Source organism: Dermacentor silvarum, chromosome 9, assembly GCF_013339745.2.
Source record: "Dermacentor silvarum isolate Dsil-2018 chromosome 9, BIME_Dsil_1.4, whole genome shotgun sequence".
Taxonomy (NCBI): domain Eukaryota; kingdom Metazoa; phylum Arthropoda; class Arachnida; order Ixodida; family Ixodidae; genus Dermacentor; species Dermacentor silvarum.
Window position 1 is genome coordinate 58133891 of NC_051162.1, and position 5711 is coordinate 58139601.

Below are 5711 nucleotides of genomic sequence, written 5' to 3' on the forward strand. Positions count from 1 at the left end.
AGCGATGCAGTCTCACCACACTTCGCTGTGTTTGCAACGTGCTGCACGAGAGAGTGTCTGCGCCAGCCATTATATCGCAGAAATGAAAACACGTATAGAGTTACGTTCAAATTTTGCATTAGGGATTATGGTTATTATAAGTAATTTTTTTTAATTGACGATGTTTAGCACACTACGAACATCGCTGATTTGCTTAACGACATTTATTGATTGGGTAGGCTTATGCATGTACAAGTGATTACTCTCTTTGTTGTGCTCGTATCGTGCAAAAACATGTGCGCATTGTTTTCTGTAACAAATTTCAAAGGTAGCTCTTGACTCAATATGTATAAGCACTTCGCCGCTTCGAGTGCCATTTTGGTTTATCTAGATTCGACGGAAGTTTGCTGTGTTGTTTGAGGTTGGGCGTAGCTTGTACGAAGGCCGACTGCTTCTGTATATGCATAATAGACCGTGCATCGGGCAGCGTTTGTTATTGCGACGGTATATAGAACATATGCTGAACTGCTGCACATCCTTTGACAATAAAAAAGAGGCATTGCTTGCCACTTTAAGCCTACTGAAGGACAAAGCGCTCAAAAAATACTCAGGCCAAGGCCATACAATCATCCGCGCTGCGGGTCTTAAGAACGCTGGTGTACTTTTTGAAGACGACTAGCTCAGCGACCACCTGGAAATGGGCGACGAACGCGGTCTTGAGTGCACGGGCGCATCACTCATTCTTCATTTCTTTCTCTGCTTTACTTTTCTGTCTGCTTCCACTTCCCCCAGAGTAGGGAAGTAAAGCAAGTGGACCTGGTTTGCCACCATGCCTTTTCTTTTCTCTCTGTCTTTCTCTTGAACAAAGCAACTCATTAGCTGAATTCTTGTTGTTGTGCCTGTTATATAGAAGCAAATGTTATGTGGCTGGTACTTTTGACTTTGCTTTGTCGCTTGGTGTAAAAACGCTTAGTGAAACTTATAAGCAAACAGCATATTCATCTCTATACTAACTGGCAGTTTCTGGGGGGACAGTTGTGTACTGTAACATCGGAACACCAGGCCATCATAACATCGGAACAAACTAAGGAGACGTGACTAAGTGCTTAAAGAGAAGAACTGTGCCCAACCTGTACGCAGATGCAAATGTTTACAGCGAAGCTGTATATGGCTTGTTTTCAGCGGATCGGTGTCCGTAGACCAACAATATGGGTCGATACCGAAGATAGTGCAATACTGGGCCGACCCGTGGCGGAGGTGAAGCAGGCTTGAAGCACCCCGCCTACTTGCAAAAATAAGTTTATATCTTGGCTTCAAATACAACCTGTATCAGATAATAAGCTGATAAGTACAGATACTACACTTAGACCCGCGTCGGCCATGTCTACGTTCACACCATACGAGTGTAAGCCACCCAGCGTATTCAAATTAGTGCCTACCAATCTGAGTGTCTTATGTCTCCTGACGTCATGCTCTACGTATGCTCCTTTCCTCAGTTCTGCTCTGACTGTGAAATGGGTAGGCTGCGTGTTGTACAGCATGAAAAAGAACAGCGTGCCTACCAAGAACGACGGCGTGAACAGAAAAGGGACTGGGCGCGGCTGCTGCGGAAGGAGACCACCGATGATGAGTGGACCGCGGACATCAAGCGTAAGTGTGCTGCCTGCCAGGACTACGAGGCGAATAGAGATGCGAACCGTCCATGTGGCCCCTATCCCGCGAATTTAGAACGTTTCACTGGAGCAACAGTGAATTACCACATACACAGCGTCGCTAGACATGCACCTTCAGAGTGAAATGACAGATTTTTTTGTTATATGCCCCCGTTGCTGTTACGAGACGCCGCTGCATCACAGTACTCAAGACTGACAATACACATCACATAAACAACCTATTCCCGTCAATACATATCATCGCAATTCGAGAGTTTAAAAACAGCTCCACAGTAATGTTTTCCATGAACTTATTGGGCCGCGCGCTTCATTCTGAATCTGGCCAGCACTGAGCTCGCAAAATCTAGAGCTTGCAAAATACAAGCCTCATATTAGGTCGCAAGCAAAATGTCATGCTCTCGGGAATATCGTTGCAGTTCCGGGGTGTTGAAAAGTCGTTTATCCGGTAACTAGTGATTTAGGGAGACATATACTTACCACAAGCAAGCATTTGTCTTGAGCAACCAGCAATACAGCAGCCACTGTTGGATCTGTGTATACTTTCCCACCAAGGTCACTCACATTTAGCTGAAAATTGTTAGAAGATAAATAAGTGCTTACAGCTACGAAATGCATGATCTTCAGTCTTCAGGTATACCATAATAAGGATGACTGCATGATGCGCACTGTCTTCCCGCGCACCTTTTGTAGGAGGTCACGTGATCAAGCGAGCGGAAAAGGGGGGGGGGAGGAACAAGGTGATCGTGTGGTAACGTGATCAAGCACGCGATAGAGGGGGCAGGTGAGTGTACGTCTCCTCCCTTAGTCCAGCCGTGGCTGCGCATGACTGTCTCGGCGGCTAAGCTAGTAGTAGAATTAGTACAATAGTACAATACTATAAGTACAATAAGTTTAATGTGGAAAGCATAATGGTACAATAAGTATACTTTGTGTTGCAACTCAGTTTTCAAGTACTTTCCAGAATTTTTAATACATGCGACGCTGTTGTGGCTACAGACCAGCGCAAGAACTCAAGTCGCCACAAAAAAAAAATGAACTCGTTTGAATTTACAGAGGTTGCCAAAAGCAGTTGGGTGTTCGACAAAGGGATAATGTTTTCTGCTTATGTCATAAACGTTACGATGTGAGTCATAGCTTGCTCTGAGTGGCTGGCCACAATTACTGTAACCCTAAAAAGTGTAGTGAAGTTAAAATTTTTCGGTGGGGCTACGCACTGTTTTACGAGCAAACCATTCCTGAGTTGTTTTTCTCGACATACCTATTCTCTATAATAAATCATTTACAAATATCAGTAAATAATAACATAATGGCAACAGGAAAGTGGTTTGGAAAACAAATTTTTTAACAAGCTGCCATTCGCTTTCCTTTCATTGAGCCTCGCGGCTTTGGTAATAGAAACATACGGTAATAGAAACATACGGAAACATATGAAATACGGAAGTTATTGCCACGCCGAAGGCGCTGCATAGAGTACACCATTTTCTTTATCTCAAGTGATATTAGATTGTTGCGAGGCAAATATGCGACTATTATACAAGCGCAGCTGCTCAACGTTCAACTGAAAATTTTTCTGTGGCATATATCACTACATTTATGAGTAATTTTCTTTCTGTGTATGTATTCAAGAGTAAGTTTCCGAGCAACGCGTTTCACGATGACCATCGACGATAATGCAATTAGCATTCAAGCAACTTAGCGACACACAGTGTTGCTAACGACAAGTTTATTTTAGAGTATGGAGCGTTCATTCTGAGACTTCCTAGCCTCGGCTAATTGGACATATACTGGCGGCGGTATCAGCCCACTTTGCTGTGACACTCATTTGCCATGGTCATGAGACATAAGCGTAAAGGCATGACGACGACGAAAGAATGACGAAGACAGAACGAGTAAGGAACTATGACGTTGACAGCATGATGACTATGACCGGACGATGCTGAAACGATGACGACTGTATAAGGACGACAGCGTGACGGCGGCATGAGGGCCATCGGATGACAATGGCAGGGCGACGACCGTATGGCAACGAATAAGAGACGACGACGACGGTGTTTGGACGACAATTGGATGACGAAGCCGGAATGACAATGATGGAACGACCACGACTGCTCGTCAATGACGGTATGACAAAGAATGCATGAAGACAGCGCAATCAGTACGATGACACGACGGTGTCATGAGCAGAGTCAGATGAGAAGCTGGAATGACCACGATGTAGATACCACGACGGCATCACAAAAAGGTCTATGAGACTTAGAAGAACTCTCTGTGCGCCTAGTTGGTGCATACTTGAATTTTTTTTCAGGCGCAAACAAGAGAAACGCCACAAAAGGAAGGTCAAACATAGGACAGGCGCCTGTCCTATGTTTGTAGGTTTGTAGCCTGTAGGTGCAGGAGTACCTACAGTAAGCTGAAATTTCTCTTGATTGCGTAAAATGCGAAGCCCCATCATAAGCGGTGGTGTGTATGTGTTGAGAACTATTTTGGCTGTAACGGTTTTTACTTGACAGAGAAAACCGGCGTCTGTTAATTGCAAGCGTGAACTGGAATATCCTGTTTGTCTGATCGCTCGGAGTGGGAAGAAAAACAGAAGGGTCCTTGCGTACGGCCAATCCAATGCAACCCCGAAACACCGATCTCAATTGTTTTAAAACATTTGCGTCAGCCACCGGCATCGTTTTCACGCATTTCCACTCTAGTAGATTTGAAATCACTATGCCATATCTACGTTATCCTCCTGTGTGAGTCCGATATTGCATTGCTCAGTGCGGTTGATAAACCAGTCTGACACATATAAGCTTTGTGCTTCGGCATTGCCTTTTTACCAGTAAAACAGTGACATCCAATGGGGATCGCATAAAAAGAATGCGACTGCTGTTTGCAAGGACACAATTTCTTTAAGTCGGGTCAGTGCATCGTATCTGACGGGCATAACAAGACCTTATAAAAAGAAAGTCGGTTTTAATCGTGTTCTTTCGCAAAACGAAAAAAAATGGAGGATGCTTAAGCTTTGCCTTCAAGAGTGGAACGCGATAGCATTCGATGATCCCTCACTGTTTGTCAGGCTTCCAGGCAGACAGACAGACAGACAAGGAACTTTATTTGATCCTGAGGAGCTACTGTCAGGACCACCTGACGGGGGGCCATTGTAACCGCTGGCAGCTCCCACGTAGAAGACAGAACGCCGTGACGCTCCACCCTTTCCTGGGCCCTCTGCATAGCCTGGGCTTGCTTTCGAAGTACCGTTATTCTGATGGACTCCTCCCATTCGGCTCCGCTGGAGAGTCTTGTCGAACACTTAGTCTTGTCGAACACTTACGAGAACTATTTTCATCTAAACAGGCACAAGATTGTATCGCCGCCGATCAGCTGAGAAGAGGAATCTGCGACTACTGGATCGAATGACGGCCCCAGGATCAACCGGCCATCTGCGAAACCTGTCCCTGCTGGCAGGCTACGTCATTCATTGAAGTAACTGCTGCCTCTGGATTCTACCGGAGTGTGGCGCCTGGGATCGTCCTTTCAAGGATAAAAGACGCCCCCCTAGCACAAGCGCTTCGCAGTCGGCGGCAAAAGTCTTGTCGAACACTTACGAGAACTATTTTCATCTAAACAGGTGAGCTACTCTTCCCTAGAGCTCATTTGTGTGCCGCCGCCGACTGCTGCCATGATTGATGCTGATCATTGATATTTGACGTGATCCTTGTGCGAAATTCTTTACTTGTTTTGTGCTTCGCCATGTCATCGATTTGCCCGGTTTGTTCAAATCGGCTGTCAAGTGATGGCAGATTCTTGTCCTGTGTGGAATGTAAGAATGGCTTTCACTTGGGGAAAACATGCTCGGGTGTTGCTGAAAGCACTTTTCTGTCAATGGGATCCTTAAAACGGGAGAGTTGGAAATGCAAGCACTGTAGATCATCTACGGGGGAATTAAGCTCAGGGCAACTTCGCAACTCGGCTGCATCTGCAGAAGCCGATGACCCAAGCTCTCAGTTGGGCTCTCTCCGAGAACAACTACAGGGAATCAATGACATGGTTGTTACTCTTTTGCCCCTTAAA

The 5711-nt window shown here is 45.5% G+C and overlaps 1 pseudogene; it reads right to left on the reverse strand.

Moving 5' to 3' along the window:
- Positions 1–1182: 1182 nt before the first annotated feature.
- Positions 1183–1361, reverse strand: LOC119465458 (U2 spliceosomal RNA; annotated as a pseudogene).
- Between the last annotated feature and the right edge of the window lie 4350 nt (positions 1362–5711).